This window comes from Dunckerocampus dactyliophorus, chromosome 2 (assembly GCF_027744805.1).
Source record: "Dunckerocampus dactyliophorus isolate RoL2022-P2 chromosome 2, RoL_Ddac_1.1, whole genome shotgun sequence".
Lineage (NCBI taxonomy): Eukaryota > Metazoa > Chordata > Actinopteri > Syngnathiformes > Syngnathidae > Dunckerocampus > Dunckerocampus dactyliophorus.
In genome coordinates this window covers 5,556,038-5,573,255 of record NC_072820.1, presented here as the reverse complement: position 1 = coordinate 5,573,255, position 17,218 = coordinate 5,556,038, and the positions used below count along the sequence as shown (strand labels likewise).

General features: G+C 43.3%; 1 protein-coding gene across 1 annotated transcript in view; it reads left to right on the top strand.

Annotated features, from left to right (window-relative positions):
- Positions 1 to 1,691: 1,691 nt before the first annotated feature.
- LOC129177244 (complement component C8 beta chain-like) overlaps positions 1,692 to 17,218 on the top strand; it is an 87,340-nt gene continuing 71,813 nt past the window's right edge. Inside the window, exon 1 of the mRNA XM_054768145.1 lies at positions 1,692 to 1,952. The gene's annotated coding sequence lies outside the window, so the exon portion shown is untranslated. The remainder of the gene's footprint in view (positions 1,953 to 17,218) is intronic.

Genomic DNA, 17,218 nt, shown 5'->3' with positions numbered 1-17,218 from the left:
GTGAATGATAATGTAAGGTTATCCATGAACAAGCGGAATCAGAGTCACGGTGTACCTAAGTTTCACTTTTGCAACTGATGTGCTCTCAAGGATTGCAGACAAAGAGAGAAATTGCAACGCTTGATGAAAAAACATTGTGAGTGAAGCATAAACACATGCAATTGTGAAAATGGTGGACTTAAAAAAAAGTCGTACATGTATGCTGTATTATTCCTGACTTAGGGTGAATGAGTGTGTTTTCGGCGCCAGTTTAATGTATAAAATGTAACAATTGTGGACTTTTTAAAAATGTATGCTGTGCATTTTACCTGTATTATCACATATTTATATATTTTTAGCGACTTAGGGCGAATGAGTGTGTCTTCGGCACAAGTTTAATGTATAAAATGTACAGATACTCGCCACTCATGAATGCTAATGTAAGATGATCCGTGAACAGATGGAATCGCAGTCACGGTGCAGAAGTTACACACAAGTTTCACTTTTGCAGCTCATGGCAACTACGGTGCGTTTAAGGACGGCTCAAAAACAAAAAAAAAAAGAAATCTCAGCGCTTGACGTATAAGCATTATCAGTGAAGCATAAGCTCATAAACATTGTGGATGTTTTTCGGCAGTGGTAAATGTAGTTACATGTATGCCGTACATTTGACCTGCTTTATCACCTGAGATTTGTTTTCTGCCTATTTTCTGCCAAAAATCCATTAATTTCCGGCTGAATGGCGAGTGTGCAGGGATCCACTGCACTTTTGTTGGTTGCCTCCACTCACAGCGTCTGTGCCGGGTTTTTCATTCAATACAAGGAGGTGCGTCGCTGACGTGCAAGCAGGAAATGACAATGACTGGCTGTATTCGTGGAACAGTTCCACTGATTGGTTGAATTTGAGTTCATCCTGGCGGGCCCGACCGGTGATGATGGTGAACATCAGTGACCTCCTGGAGGAATGGCCACAGTGGATAGAGGACTCCATATTTCCATCCATTCTCAATGCTGTTGTAGGAACACTTGTGTGCACAATAGAGGGTGGCTCGACCCGGATGTCATCGAGGATGGAAATAAAGGTGTGGGGTCCACCAGGCTTGTGCCCCTACACCTTTCATCCCAACCTGCGGGGGGGGGGGGGGGATTGAAATCAATACAGCCTCTGATGAGATGACCGGATTGGGACAGCAGAAAGGGGCGATGGAGGGTAGGCGTGTGGGGCGAGGGGGCGGCGGGGGTGGGGTAGCGTGGCTTGATGGATGACTGGTTAAAAAGGGAGGGGGAGGGGGGATTGATCAATTACCTAGATAGATTTCTTTTTGGAGATTTGACTGAGGCAGAGGAAGAGCTGTGATGAGAATGACACAGTTTGCGTAACGGTTTACTGCAAGGGTGGAATATGGTGACAAGTGGCAACTGGTCCCCCCTCCCTGCCTTTCAACTCTTTATTTTTCCAAAATGTTTAATCCTCTTCATCCCTCCCCTGCTCCCCCACACACACAGTCTCTCTCTCTCTCTCTCTCTCTCACGCAGTCGCCCCCTAACAGCCCCCCCCCCTTTTTTTCTACATTATTTTCCATGCATTTTAATTTTCCCTCCCCAGTTTCCCCGCCCACTCCCCCTCATTTTCGCCTGAAACTAGAATAGTGGAGCCAAGAAATAGTTAATCTCTCCGGCTGCGGCTATGATTGGCCGCTGCATGCAGTGCCTCAGCCTCCTTGAATGAGAAACAGGGGTAACCAGGCAACTTCAGAGCTGCAAAGAAGGAGAGAAGGAAAGAGAACGATTTCAGAATTGGACAAGAAATTTGTATTAATTGCAATGTGAATCCACCTCTTGTGCCCGGCAAATGGAATTAACAAATGGATTTTCTTGAACACGCCGGTCTTCCTTCCTTCGGCGGCGCGCTGACATGAAGGGGACGCGGATGTGGATTAAAAGGCGTAAATGTGACACTCCGATGGGAAAAGGTGAGTGACTTCTCACTTCCGAGTCTTTTTTTAAATTTTTTTTTGGACGCGTCACACTGTTTAAGGATGCAAGGCAGGACGTGTTGAATGGAAATGGACTGCGGACCGGTCCGATGCACGTACATCACGAGAGAACATCTCAATTAAATGAATGCTGTGCGTGTGCTGACATACATATGTTATGTTGCCGTGTGGAATGGGAAAATGCACGCAGCTACGTTTGATAGGACGGGTGATGAGGAGAGTGTGTTGAGGACCTGTGGATGGATGGATGGATGAGAGCGCGCACACACAGCGCAGCGGCACCGGCACCATTCTGACCCGCTGCGCCGAACTGCGCAGCTGTCGGCCGGAGTTCCTCTGTATTTTCTCTGCATAGCATCCGGGGTCGTAAACGGGAGAGACACCATCGTGATGTGGAGGCGTGTAAATCAGGTCAGAGTGTCAGCTGGCGACCACGTTCGGGCCAGAACATTTGTTTGGGACTGAGGATGTGAGGCGAAACATCACTGGTGTCCTGTTCCTACCTCAATTTGACTCTTAAAAGTCCGGACATCTAACTGGACTGGTCTTATAAAAATGTCAGTTTAACCCGGTTTACCTTGCAAATAGACCCAGCAGATATTATGTTAGGTTTAAGGTTTATTGAAGTCTATTCTATATGCTGTACATACTAATACTCAGTTTTATCTCTCATTTTTGTCTGTCATGTTAGAAACAGCATACCATACCTAGTTTTGGATTAGATGGTGCATGTGTGCCCTATTCGGGTGAGCGATACACTGCAAACGTTGCTATCGACCCGATATCGAGTACAGTAGATCCCCGCTTTTTGCCGGAGTTATGTGCCAAGCCTACCAATGGTGAAAGTCCATCTATTTTTAACATGTCTCGCTCCTCCCCCTCCAAACACTCCTGCTGCTCCAAACACTCTTGACATTGATGTTCTCCTCCGATTTCAGATGATGTAATTATTCGATTGGATTCAGCTCCAGAACTCTCTCTCTTCAATTGCCATTGTTCACATGCGAGGGAAGCCAGCAAGCTGAATACAAAATATAGGTGCTCACCACTGTTGCGGCTAGCGGTAGTACGAGGATCCCCCCCTCTGTCACGGTGGCTGGGTCATCCCGGCTAGCTGCCGTTTGCCTAAGCCGCGTCTACATAATCCACACTCCTCGCCTGTTGTAATTCCAGTTAGGATTTACGATTGTTTATTAACTTGTGTTCGCTTCCGGTTGTTTTACATGAGTTTCACTTGTGCGTCTCACAGCAACTATGGTGCGGTGAAGGACCGCCGTACAACCTGCAAAATCTCAACTCGTGATGAAATACATTATCAGTGAAGCAAAAAGACGGAAACATGTAAGAAATGTATTTATTTTATTTATTATCACGTATATTATACATTATTACCGATTTAGGTGAATCAGTTGTTTGTTGCCTATTTTCTGAGACAAACAAAAGAATCATTTTTTTTGCGCCAAAAATTGGATGATTTTACGAGCTGCCAGTATTGCCGATACCGATTTTCAAGACAATTGAGTGATTTTTTGTAATTTTTAAAGTATATTTTTATCAACAAACTTATTTGTGAACAATTCAACAATATATAAATATGAGATAATACAACTATAGCGACAAAATAATACAATGATTCCCTTTTATGACATATATTTGTTTGAGCAAAATTAAGTCAATTGTGCAAAATAATTAAACAAAAGTAAAAACTACTCTTGGCTCTTTTTGCAACCAAAGGCCTCCTGTGTCCAAGTACTTCTTCTCCGAGTTTGTGTACAATACATGAATCTTTATCAGCGATGTCCAAAGTGCGGCCCGGTGGCCATTTGCAGCCCACAGCTTGGAATGGAATGGAAAAAAAAGAGTAAAAAGATGTAGAGGAATCAGGAAAAGCTGAACTGTTGATACTAATAATTAATAATAATATGCTTTGTCACAGATAACACAAAGCGGACATAAAGTTTTATCTTTACATCACTTTTTTAGCTTTTTATATAAATAAAAAATATCAAAATGGGCCTTGCAACCGTTGACTTTTCCAAATGCGGCCCTCGCTGAAAAAGGTTTGGACACCCCTGAGCTATATCATATCAACAATGTAACAGCATGAACAACATGAACAACACAACAAAACACAGACGCTTGTGAAAATAAACAACTGAAAAAATCTATTTGATTTGATACTGATATTACCCTTGGTATCACTGCTATTGATATTTGGATCAATTTGCCCATCCCTAACTTAAATGGAAAAGACAGACTCTGTTGGTCTAATATTCACATTGGATGAACACATTCTGTGTTCTATGGGTCGTTGTTCGATGGCCCTGGGCTGAAACGGCAATGAGTGGCAGAACGACCAGTTCAAATGCACAATTCATTAGTCAACCGTACGTCGATCGTAGCGTTGTTTGTGCTTGAGCGCTCGGAGAAAGGAATGGAAAATGGCCTTGGCATTTATTGTGTGCGCAAGAAAACAGATAGGAGGTGTAAAACTGTGAGAGAGACTGTGGGTGACGATTTGTGAGGCACCTTCATGTGGTTGTGACTTGGCGGGACATAAACAGATAAGACGAGGTCAGCGTCAATACAGCAGCAAAGTTCATTTCCACCAAACTGCCTTGGGTGATCTCCTTATAGAGGATGTTTTGCAACAGATCCTAAGCTGGACTTGCTGGCTTGATTGTGGGACACATTGCCCCCCCCCAAACACACACACATATATATATATATATATTTTTTTTCAGTTGTTACCCCGAGCCACTTCTTTGCGGCACAGTGTGATTTGTGAAGCTTAAGACTGGCCGGAACAAAACACCAGAGAGCATCACTTTTCCAGTAAGCAGGTCTTTGTCGGGTGTCCCAGTAGGAGCAGCACTCTTAATTTAGCTGCTGACAGCAAAAGCTGAGAGTGGCTTGGGGAGCTATATCTCAGCCGATTAAGACCATAATGGCTTTTTCCACTCTCAGAATTATAGTCAAAATAGGCAAAGAGGTTGAGACATTTCTTTTCATCACGTACTAAAAGGATAAAAGTACTGGCACACGTGGACATTACTCATGCGGCAAGTAAGAGTGGAAGGACATGAGGTGTTGGTCCACCTTTGCAGTTACCAGAAAACTGCTTTTTTTCTTTTCTTGGACTCATCCGCAATCCCTATGTGAGAGAAGAACACGTGTCTCTCCCACCAACAATGTTTTATATACATGCTGTTAACATGCGATAACATGTAACTGACCGTATAACTTACAGTGTTTTTGCCATTTTAAGCATTACCGGAACTTCTTTCCTGGGCGCATTGATTCCACAGAGCGCATAGCAACTAACGCCACTTCCGACAACAACAACAGCATAGAGAGCGTGTTCTGTGTTTGCTACCATTGCCGACTACTTTGGGACAGATGAGGAGAAACGATTTGGAAACGTCGACGTAGACAGGGGCCGAGAGAGTCAGGACACCGGCATGACTTGGTGGCGTAAATGTGGAGGTTGCCAAGCCATGCCGGCAGAAATCAGAGTGGCGCACGGTGTTACCATCGACGGTAAGGCTTTGTGTATATGACGAGGAGGACACTGCTCCAAGAGACTGCATCACATCAAATGAAGAGTTGTTAGTGCTGCTAACAAACCCTGCAGTGGTAGAAAGTTTTTTCCACCAACCCAAAATCAACTGGAAAAGACGCCACAGACCAGCAGGACCAGACGGACAACTGTCCATCGAGTAAGTCACTGTGATATTACATAGTGCTTGATACCACAGCTGTATACATAGTCACTAGTAGTTCCTTGCTGTTAGCTCTGACAATAACAAAGTTCCTATAACTTTGTTTATATGCAGGTCACGGCATGTAAATGGAGCGTTTTTTTTAGATGGTTTTATCAGCGGATGACAGACTCATCTCGCTGCATCGTGGTTCGAATATTACTCCCTCATGATTTTCAAAAAATCCTTAATAAATGATCGCTGTTTCGTGGTTGACTATGGCCCATTTTTAGTGAAAAAAATTTCAGTTATATGCAGTATTTCAGCCACTAGGCATCAATAACGACGTCGGCGTTTCATGTCCCTGCAGTGACCCCGTAGCCTGCGCATTAAAAAAGAAAAACAGGAGTGTAAATGTGACTATAAGGGTGTTATTTCATGTCTACATGACTCTAATATGGTAAAAAAAAAACGTATTTAGAAAGTCATAAACATGCAGTCTATGCTCTAACGCCGAAAATATTCCATTTATTAATATTCTATCCTACTTTGCGGAAATTCATTTACCGTGGTCGCGTCTGGAACCAGTTAACCGCGATAAAAGAGGGACGACTGTAGGTGAATCCCAGTTGGGGCTGCAGCTGTAGAATATTTTAGCCTTTGGGTAATGTAGTGAAAATTCCTTCAATTAATTGAGTCCTCGGCTGAAACATATTTTTGCTTTGTTTAAAGAGTAATTATAAACACGCAAGAGAAAATAAAACCTTTCATTTAATGATGAACGACCAATTGGTTTCATTTTTTAGATAATGGACAGCTTTATTTCTTAAATTCCCATTGTGCACAGGATCAAACTGTATTTATCCACCATGCTCAGTGGGTGCATGTCTTGGACTATCATGTTTAAAATGCTCTTGCTTGCTTGGGACGACAAAATGGTGCTTTGTAGATAAATTCATCCATCCGAGACTGTAATGATTTACTGGAAAAGGAGAGAAATAATTGACATTACCAAGACTAAATGACACATTGCAGCATGTTGATGGCCGCATGCATTTTTGAACCCTAAACGTAGACCGGCTGACTAGAAAAAAGTGATGAAACTAAAATGAAGACACCTACAGTAGTGGAGCACATTAGAATAATTGAATGAGACACACACTTCCTTGTTCCATTACACAGTATTGTTTGCTAGAAATGACCAGCTACTGATTTGTTTTGCATCTTCTTAACTCACAGTGCTGCCTTTTTGCACATGAAATAAACCCTGTCTGAAGTCACGTTACTGTTGTAAGAAAGAAGTCGTGGTTCTGTATGTAAGTGCCGTGTTACAACAAATACACATGTTGCTGTTTAGACTGCAATGCTCCCACATTGTTCTCATTTTCTGTCAGTTTTTTTAATTTTGTTATCCTTCTCTTTTGTTGCCTTGTCGTTTTCTCCTCTTCAATCGTCCCGCCCCTTCAACTAAACATCCGCTTCATTGTCTTGGCGTAAGCGCGTTGGTGACATAAGCGATGACACAGAAAAAAAACCTGCGCTAAATTTTTTTGTACTCAAATTACTCGAGGAATCGTTTCACCCCTAACCCCAATTCCGTCCATTCTTTGTGAAAAACTGCCAGCACGGCTCGGCTATCTGGAACGCACAGAAAAGAGGACGACGCGTGTTCTCGTCTCACATAGGGATGAAATAAAAGTGCAATACTCCTTTAAGACAGCAGCATTTTTGAGGTTAAAGGTAACTGGGCCTTGCTTTGCTTCATCACAAAGGTGCGTAATGGGGTTGAGTTCAGGGTTCACCGGTTCTTGCACAACAAAGTCATCAAAGCGCGCCTGTATGGACCAGCTTTGCACACCGGGGCAGAAAAAAAGTGTCGCCAAGAAGGTGTATTCATAAAATTGCTCACATTTGTCTGAAAGTCTTGTGTGTTGTTTCACCGTGGAATTACCTCCACTTGAACTTAAGTCGTCCTAGATAATGCATCTGGCTAACAAGGTCACGCAGACGTAAAGTGCTAACATTAAGACACTCACAGAGTTTTCACCATGTCCTGAATCTTTCATAAGAGTTGCTTTAATGAGCCTGCAAGGTTGTGCAAATGTGTGTTCTCATTTTGCCGGTGGCCTTATCACATCTATTTTATTCGTTAATGAAGATACAGCCCCCGGCGGAGGCAGGTCAGAGGTGAGTCGGCTCGCCCCCGGTTGAACAAAAAAGGGTCGATTGCTCAGATAGCGGCGCATTGTGCAGTGCTGAGTGCTGCATGTGCTGCTGGGGTAATCAACACGACAGGGGCCGTGTAAGTTGAAAGTGTATCGGGAGAGAAAAGACTACAACTGGAAGCTGTGAAAGCAGTGAAGGCGGATCAAATCTACCAATTCCAACAGAAACAGAACAGAAATATTTCAATATTTGTGATGGCAGATTTATTGCACTATGAGTGCAAGGAGTTGCAAAAATTAAAAAGCATTTTAAAAAAGTGCTCCTGCTCAAACTTTGCTTGGCTTGATCTGACACATTATGGAATGATGACCACTAGAAATCTTTAACATAAGTGCTGCTACCGAAAAATATTTAATATATATTCCTGAACATGTACAGTACTTCATCCTAGATGAGAGCATCGTCTATTATGCATAATTGGCTATAACACGTGCATGGGATTTTTATTTTATTTGATTTTTATGGACACTGTGGGAGACCCACAAAGTGCGCAAAACAAACATACTGAAAAAGACAAATCAACCGTTCTTCTGTTGCTTCTTTTTGTGTTTTTTAATGTCACAAGCTACCTGTGAGTGCCACAGCAGGCCTTACTGCTCGTTGAGAAGAGCAATACACACAAAATATCGGAATACTCGCTAAATATTGCGACAGAGTCGCTAAGTTGGCAACACCGATCCCTCCTCCATCTTCTGTGCATATGAGGTGTGTTTAAGAAGCAGAGTTACGAAGCCATCTACTATACGTTAAGCTACATTCACGGACAGTCCCATTATAATGTGCTTATGAGTAAGGATGAGCAGGTAGTGCCAAATCTCACATGTTCCAATCCAATTGTAATAAATGAGCATATGGGAAACGCTCCACCGATTCAGCAACAGGACCCACGTGTGGTTGCTAGTCGGTCTTAAACTGACCTCTCTTGTCCTTAAGGAAAGATCTTGGTTAGCTGTGTGTATCGATAGGCTCTTTCATGCAGAGATCCCACACCATATCCGTATCAGAACCGTAGCAGAGCATGCTGCAGTAAGCAAAGGCAGGATTTTGCTGCAACTGTGTACGCTATTGCACAGTGACACACCATCCACACGGTCTGACAGTGACATTACTTTCAACACAACAGGGTGTCAGAAGTAAGTGTTGAGTGCCTTTATTGCTGGCACAGCCTGCAAAAGAATCCTGCCTGTAATAGGTGGTGTGTAAAGGGCTTATGTGCCTGACTGACTATCAGTCCAGGGTGCTTTACCGTGACCCTGAAGAGGATGTCTGGCATAGAAAACGGACGGATAACAGAGTTAATGATGTATACTTGCAAATCTGCATAAGCACCATTGACTTCAAGCGTTGTACCTTATCGCATTCCCATGTCGAGTTGACCTCCAGTAGTTAGACAGGAGCCAATTGCAAGTCCCTCACACAATTACTTCTATTGTGCAGGTTTCCAGTGGTCCTTCTTCCTTATCCTGCTTGTCTGGCAGGTGAGTGAAGTGTTCAGTGTGAGGCCAGCAGTGTCACGCTGTCTCGCATGTTGAGAGTCAGAGCCTGACTCGCTTCCAGAGGACATCTCCGATGCATCAATGACACGAGCCATCACGAGGGACGTGTAACATGGCGAACTAGTGATTCATTAGGACTCAATTAGCTGGGAGGCACTAGTAGCCCTGCCATATGCCTGGAGGTGCTGCAACAATCTGTACACGCTATTCCCTATGTTTATTCTCTGTTCCGCTTGGCCCTGCGCAGTCGACATTGATGTTGCGTCAGAACGTCAGAAGCAGCCCAGTCGGCTCCCTCATGCTGGGCAGTTGTCTTTGTTCTATGAACACAAATCACTAATGGACATTAAACAGTGCGGTGCCTCTGAGCCGGAAATGAGTCAAGATGACCTTCAGCTCAACTCATGCCGTGCCAGTTGGCACCATACGAAATAATCATCCATCTCTTGAAATATTAGGCTGCACAGCTCCAGATATCAGGAGGTAGGAAAGACACCCGCTCAATATCGACTAAGCTTGGCTTGCCAAGGCACAGCGCGTGCCGTCGACAGGATCTATCCGTCCTCAAATCTCGTTTGCCTTCTTATCTGTGCCAAGGTAAAAGGACCTTCTCAACACCCCCGCCTCCAGTCAAAGTCTTCCACAAACTGTAATGACTTCCAATTAGATCAGTGCAGAGGATGCAACAAGATAAGCAAGCAGAGTTCAAGCAGTATGTCGCTGTCCAAATGTGTGTAAGTAAAGGTCAGCATTGCTCATGTCCGATAAGACACGGATGGACACTAGCTGGTACCTAAACGGAAGGAATCCAGGAAGTGGTGCTGTATATACGCTCAACTGTGTATTGTTGTATTTCGAATGAAGCAAAACAATACAGTGCCAAAACAAAAAAACTAAAATTCCACTTTCCACTATACAGTAAATACATGTGGTCCTCGAGTTACGAGTTCTGTTCCGAAGACGCGTCCAATTTTAGTGTAAGTCGGAACTCATACCTAAATGAACATTTAAGTCACTGGCATTCTACACGGAACACACGACGGACATGAAACACAGTAATAAAACACTAAATGCAAGAATTAAAAGAAACATTTAAAAAAATCGGAATTAAAAAAACACAACGTTGCGGTTCTTTCACATGCAGCGATCCCTCGCCACTTCGCTGTTTGAATCATGGTTTTTCCAAAATATATCAATTAATAAATCATCACTGTTCTCTGGTTGAATACGGCCTATTATTAGTCAAAAAGATGCATATTTAAGCAAGTGTTTTCAGGCATAAAAATGGCTAAATGAACTAGAACACAAATATAAGGCATTGAGAATACGCATTTCAAGACATGTTGTGATGATATGTAGTATTCTACACTGGTCACTAGGTCACTCTCCCAAATGCTAACATGAGTCAATATTATTTATTGTTTATGTCGAATATGTCTTGTTTTCTTTTATTATGTTTACGATATTGGATATTAAGACTGGAAAGGGGACCGTAGGGGTGTCATTTCATGTCTAGAAGGCTCTAATAATGTTAAAAATGCTATTTAGAAGGTTGTAAAGAGGTTTTCTATGCTCTAAGGAGGGATTACTGTAGCGTTTATAAGTTTTGTGATTTCCGACACCCTGTACCCCAACAAAGCGGTGCTGAAAAGTGGGACGGTAGCCTACAGGTTAAATAGTTTGGGACGTGGTTCAATTAAAATGTAGGAAAATGTGTACAGTACTAAATGGACTAAACCTCTTGAACTGAGTACAATGTAAAACAATCATGATAAGTGTACAACGTGGAGCTGTCACCGCCGATTGGATAGATTGCTTTGTTTTCTTGCTTGGAGTACGTCTGCTTGATTTGGTCTGACAGGCGACCGTTTGAAACGTGTGCTATCGACACCTAAAGGGGACTTAAGTGGAGCAGCAACGGGCTGAACGCATCCAGTTGTGGCTTTCAGTCATTCCATACTACAGTAAGTAAGCACTTCAGTTGCTGACTGTTTAATTCAAATCAGTTTGTGTAGGATAGCCTTTTGCGATGCAGCATTTCCGTACGACCATGCAATTTTTGCAGTTTTTTTCGTGGAGAACATAGTTGTGCTGAACAAGAAGGAGTAAGATCTCGACACAAATGGAGGGTGTACAAAATATATGAACGTGCGTTGGCCACGCTAATTACGTATGTGTGACGCACATAGGAGTCCGCAAGTACGACGTACGAAAAAGTTGACATTTTGCCAAAAGCCGACACCAGCAAACGGTACGAAAGACACACGTTGACCGGACGGACGACGCACGAAGACGTGTGAAGTGTGAAAAAAACATAAGCGCCCGTAGAGTTGGTTTGGTCTGCGGCCAGTCTAAATCAGCACGTCACACATGCACCCTGCGTGCGTTTCTTGCGGTTTTTTTGCACGCAGACCGGCCGCAGGAGCCTGTATGATCGGTTATGACCTCGGCTTTACTTGACTGACCTGACTGTAATGTACAGTGTATGAACCGTAACACTGAACTGGTCTATCCTTTTCATCCCACAAGCTATCAAATCACATATACAGTATGTAAATGTTAAGTGTTTAATTTAGTACACATATGTTTAAACGGTAAGCAAAATTGCAGCCTGCACGTGTTGGCTTACAGCAACTCACTGAGCACAGAGGATAATTAACCAATTTAGTCAATGAACCTATTGAGACCCATGACATTTGAATTGGGTGCAGGAAGAGAATGAGCGTGTCCGTTTCACACGATTACCACACGGTTTGTCAGTTTTGCCCGCCTTCACCTCTCTACCTCACGGACTCTGTTGAAAATGAATATCATTAGAAGGCCGTCTGAGGGCAATGCAGGCCAAGGTGAGGTTGGTCAGATTTGTGTGTAAATTACAGTTGGAAGTGTGTATTGTTGTACACTTAAACCTGTGGCTGGCCCCATTTATGTTGACAACCTGACTACTGCTCACCAAGTCCCCGTCCACCGTGTTATTATGACTGTTACTATTATTCCTGTCGACATACATGGCCAACCGCTTTTGTTGACATAAAATTTGAGACCCAAGGTGGTCATTTCTGCAACAAAAAAGTTTGCCGATTTATGCCGACATTTGTTGTAGTATTGTCAACTTCCTCATTATTGCTAAATGACAGCAGCGACGAAACTACTGTCAAGTTACACAGCTGTCGACTGTGACTTCCTGTTCAGTGCAAAGTAAGCTTAAAAACAAAAGCTCCGGATTCTACCACAGCAACTAACAAAATGAAACCCATTACATTTTTTTTTTACAAAGATTTACACGTGTATGAAAGCTTTGTCACTGTACTCAAGACATGCAACGAAATTAGTGCAGCAGCTCTGTTAGATCGGAGTATGAAATATCATATGAAAACAGAAGAATCTAAATAAAATGTGCATACATTTTGTGAAAAAAATGATTTAGTGAAACAAGCTTCTGTAGGTTCAAAATTCCTTGCCTTTCGCTCATTCTCCTTTTACTGTATCCCTGGTGAAAGTCAGGTAAACTTGCAAGTGTCGGGCTGATTTTTGCCTTTTTTATTGATCGGAGATTGGAGGATGACCCCACCTGATCTTTTCTGCAGCAGGGCGGAAAGTAAGCAAAGTGGGGGCGAAACGAGACCATACACAAGACTGGCTCCGCAAGAATCAAGAATGAGACGAGACGAGATTTTAACATACAATTTTTACAAAGTACAACGAGAAAATGTTACTGGACAAACAAACCTTTTCATTTAACCGAGTCACAAAACATCGCAGTTATGTTTTGAAAGGTGTATTGTCCCACAAATTGACGCCAAACGATTTTAGTATCCATCCATCCATCTTCTTCTGCTTATCTGAGGTCGGGTCACGGGGGCAGCAGCATAAGTAGGGAAACCCAGATTTCCATCTCCTTAGCTACGAGCTACGACAAGCTACTTTTGTCCAGCTCCTCCCGAAGGATCCCGAGGCATTCCCAGGCTTGTTGAGAGACATAGTCTCTCCAACATGTCCTGGGTCTTCCCCGAGGCCTCCTACTGGTTGGACGCGCCCTGAACACCTCCCCAGGGAGGCGTCCAGGAGGGATCCTGACCAGATGCCTGAGCCACCTCATCTGGTTCCTTTCAATGCGGAGCAGCAGCGATTCTATTCCGAGTTTCTCCTGGATAACAGTGCTTCTCACCTTACCTCTAAGGGAGAGCGCAGTCACCCCACAGAGAAAACTCATTTCAACCGCTTGTACCCGCGATCTTGTCCTTTCAGTCACTACCCAAAGCTCATGACCATAGGTGAGGGTAGGAACGTAGATCGACCGGTAAACTGAGAGCTTTGCCTTTCGGCTCAGCTCCCTCTTCATCAGAAAGTACCGATGCAGAGTCCGCATCACTGCAGACGCGTCACCAATCCGCCTGTCTTGCTTTTGATTTACAACAATGCAAGCAAATTATACATTTTATGAAATAAGCTTTATAAAAATGTGTTCTTGTGTTTACTTGCTTTGTCAAAGTAACATTGTCAAAGTATCAGCACTTGAAATTGGGTCGGGTCTGAGGCCAACAAATCTGATCACGACATCCTTATTTGCAAGCATTCACCTTTTTCGTTTTTGCTTTTGGTTATGTCGACATGAGTCAGCCCGTTCCAGGGGCGTCAGCGTAAGCGGGTTCCGCGGTAGTACGTTTGGTTCCAGGGCAATCTTGTGTTGGTTGATCCCTCCAGAATCAGTTGAGTTGTTGGTAGAGCTGTCAAACCAAGAAGAACCAGTATGAGATCAGAGGCACCAACATCAAACTCAAAGTTGTCATTTCCTCGTCTGGACACCATTAACGTCATCTTGGAAATCCATCCAAGTCGTTGGTGACTTATTACCAAACTGGTAATAGGCTTGACTCGCCTCCAGTAACTTCACGAGATGGATACATTAAATGCGTGTCGAAGAAGCCGTGGAAGGAAATCAAGTCGACTTAGTGAAGCCCGTGCCGCAGTTGTCGACACGTGCAACCACCCAACTGCACTCCTCCAGCGTTTTCACCGCATTACCCAGAAACGCTCCGTTCGTGTGACCCAATTCATCAGCCTCTCCTCCCCATTCATCTGCTCTCACAGATGCACTACACGAGGCCCCACAAGCAGCACAGCATCCATCACCTTTGAGTGGTGAGGCCCTTCAGTTGCATCTGGCTGGCCCGCGCTACAATCCCGCTCCCCACAGGCGGGACCGCAGCGCCATATGTGGCTGATGATCGTCGTCGTGCGGCGGGCCGGCGGCAAGCAGACGTTCAAGTGCATGACACGCGTTTGGTTTTGTTTTTTATGAAATACGTAATGAAATCTAAGCATGGCAGGAGTCCATTTTAAATATTGGATCTGCCGAGTCTTTTTACCGCCGTACTTTTTCATCCTCACCCTGGAGGTAATTGAGATGTTTAGTTTAGCCTGGAGGAGCAATCCAATTGAATTCTCTTGTGAGTTTGTATTTTCCCGTTTTTTTCCTTCATTGAGCTAAGTGCATCTCTTCTAATTTGACCATTTTGAGAGTTGAGTAAATGAAAACGACGGCGGTGATTTACGGATTTTTCTGTGGTCCGTGCATGGAAACTTTTCCACTCAGCTGAAGTTTGGATTCAGACAAAAAACACCATAATTACCAGATATGGGTGTACTGGTACTGCATAAAAATGTAAGATTTATCCAATTTCTACTTAAATTGAACCAATTATTGACATTGTGTGACTTGCAAATCACATGTGGTTCCACTCACATTTGTTTGAACTGTGTTCAACTGTGTTGATTATTTTTTTTAAATGCACGGTGGCCGAGTGGTGAGCATTTTGGCCACACAGTCGGGAGATCTGGAAGATCTGGGTTCGACTCGCTGTTGGACATCTCTGTGTGGCTTCCTCCCACATTCCTAAAAAATGCATGTCAGGTTAATTGGCGACTCTAAATTGTCCATAGGTATGAATGTGAGTGTGAATGGTTGTTTGTCTATATGTGCCCTGCCATTGGCTGGCGACCAGTCCAGGGTGTACCCTGCCACACACCCAGCTGGGATAGGCTCCAGCATACCCCAGTGACCCTAATGAGGATTAAGCGGCATAGAAAATAGATGGATGGATGTTGTTAACACCTACAGTATATAATAATGTCAAAAAAAATTGAGCATTGCTGCGGATCTCCAACTCTTGGATCTCGTTAGATTATGCAGGCGTACAGTGGGTCCTCGCACCTTTGCGATTCAACGATTAAAATGATTTTTTTCTGCAAAAATGTCATTTTTTTCGTTTTTTCTTATTCACCCTAAGTCGGTAATACTGTAACTACGTGTTGTTCCTTAATGTAACTTTAAAACACCATACCATAATAATTTATAAATAAGTGATATGTGACAATGCAGGTAAAATGCACAGCATACATGGACCACAAATTTTCGTGTGATCCTTGAACACACCATCGTTGCTGTGAGCTGCAAAAGTGAAACTTAAACAGTGGAACCTTGGTTAGCGCATGCCCCGGTTAGCATGTTTTTCGGTTTTGCCTCGGTTTGCACGCATTTTCCGGCCATTGTACAATAATACAGTATTAATACAGTAATCCCTCATTTATCACGGTTAATTGGTTCCAAACCCGACCGTCCAGATTTGTGCCCGCTTGTCCTCACTACGGTCGCAGGGGTATACTGCTGACTTCGGACATGAGGCGGGGTACACCCTGGAGTGGTCGCCAGCTAATCGCAGGGCTCCTAACACACGTTTTTGGAATTTGAGCGGAAGTTCCCAGAGAAAACCCACGCACGGACAGTGAGAACATGCAAACTCCACACAGAGATGTTCCAACGGAGATATGAACTCACGATCTTCCAGAGCTCCTGTCTGTGTGGCCAACATGCTAACCACTAACAGACCCGGCCGTAAAGAGTGAATTTCTGAGAGGATTCTTTCTTTATAAATGGAATATTTGCAGCGTCAGAGCATAGAAACCGTGTTTACGATGTCCTAAATATGTTTTTTTCTTTATTAGAGCGCTCTAGGCATGAAATAACACCCCTCCAGTCACTTTTACACTCCTATCACCAAATATAGTATCCATTATCAAAGAAAATAAGCCATAAGCCATCCTTTTAGGCATGACACACTGATATGGCAACACATACAAGCTGAAATCTGATTGGACAAACATATCTAACATACACATACACTCCTGGAAGCAGTGCAGCCAAGAGACACACGAGTAAATGAAGATAATAGACTGTTGGGTATAAATTAATGTCATTTAATGGAACTACTAGAATTGAAGTTGTAAATGTACGTAGGTCAGTGTTTCTGGTAGTGGTTAGACCAACAGAGAAGGCTTTGCTGTTTTATTTCTGTCTTATGTTATATTGGGTAATGCAGGTGTGTATTTCATGTTTAGAGAGCTCTTATAATGTTAAAAACTGTATTTAGAAGGTCATAAAATGGTTCTCTATACGCTATGAAAATATTCCATTTATAAATAAGGGATCCTACTTTGTGAAAATTCACTCATCAACCAAATATCAGCGATAAACGAGGGATTACCGGATAACGCACCTGGTCTGCCAGAGAATAAGAAGATGTAGCAGGAGGGATCAGTGTTGGAAAGTTAGCGACTATTTAGCGGGTAATGACACCCCTTGGGACACTCTTTCAAAAAAGCAACTAGTGACAAATCTAGTGAAGAGACTTTGGGAGAGTCTGACATGAAAGTATCTTCTCGAGCAGCAGGTTCTTCTAAAAGCACTCACAGACGGCTCCGTTTTGTTTAGCGACAGAAATAAAGTTTATTTGTGGTTGTATTTTTTTAGCTTTTCATG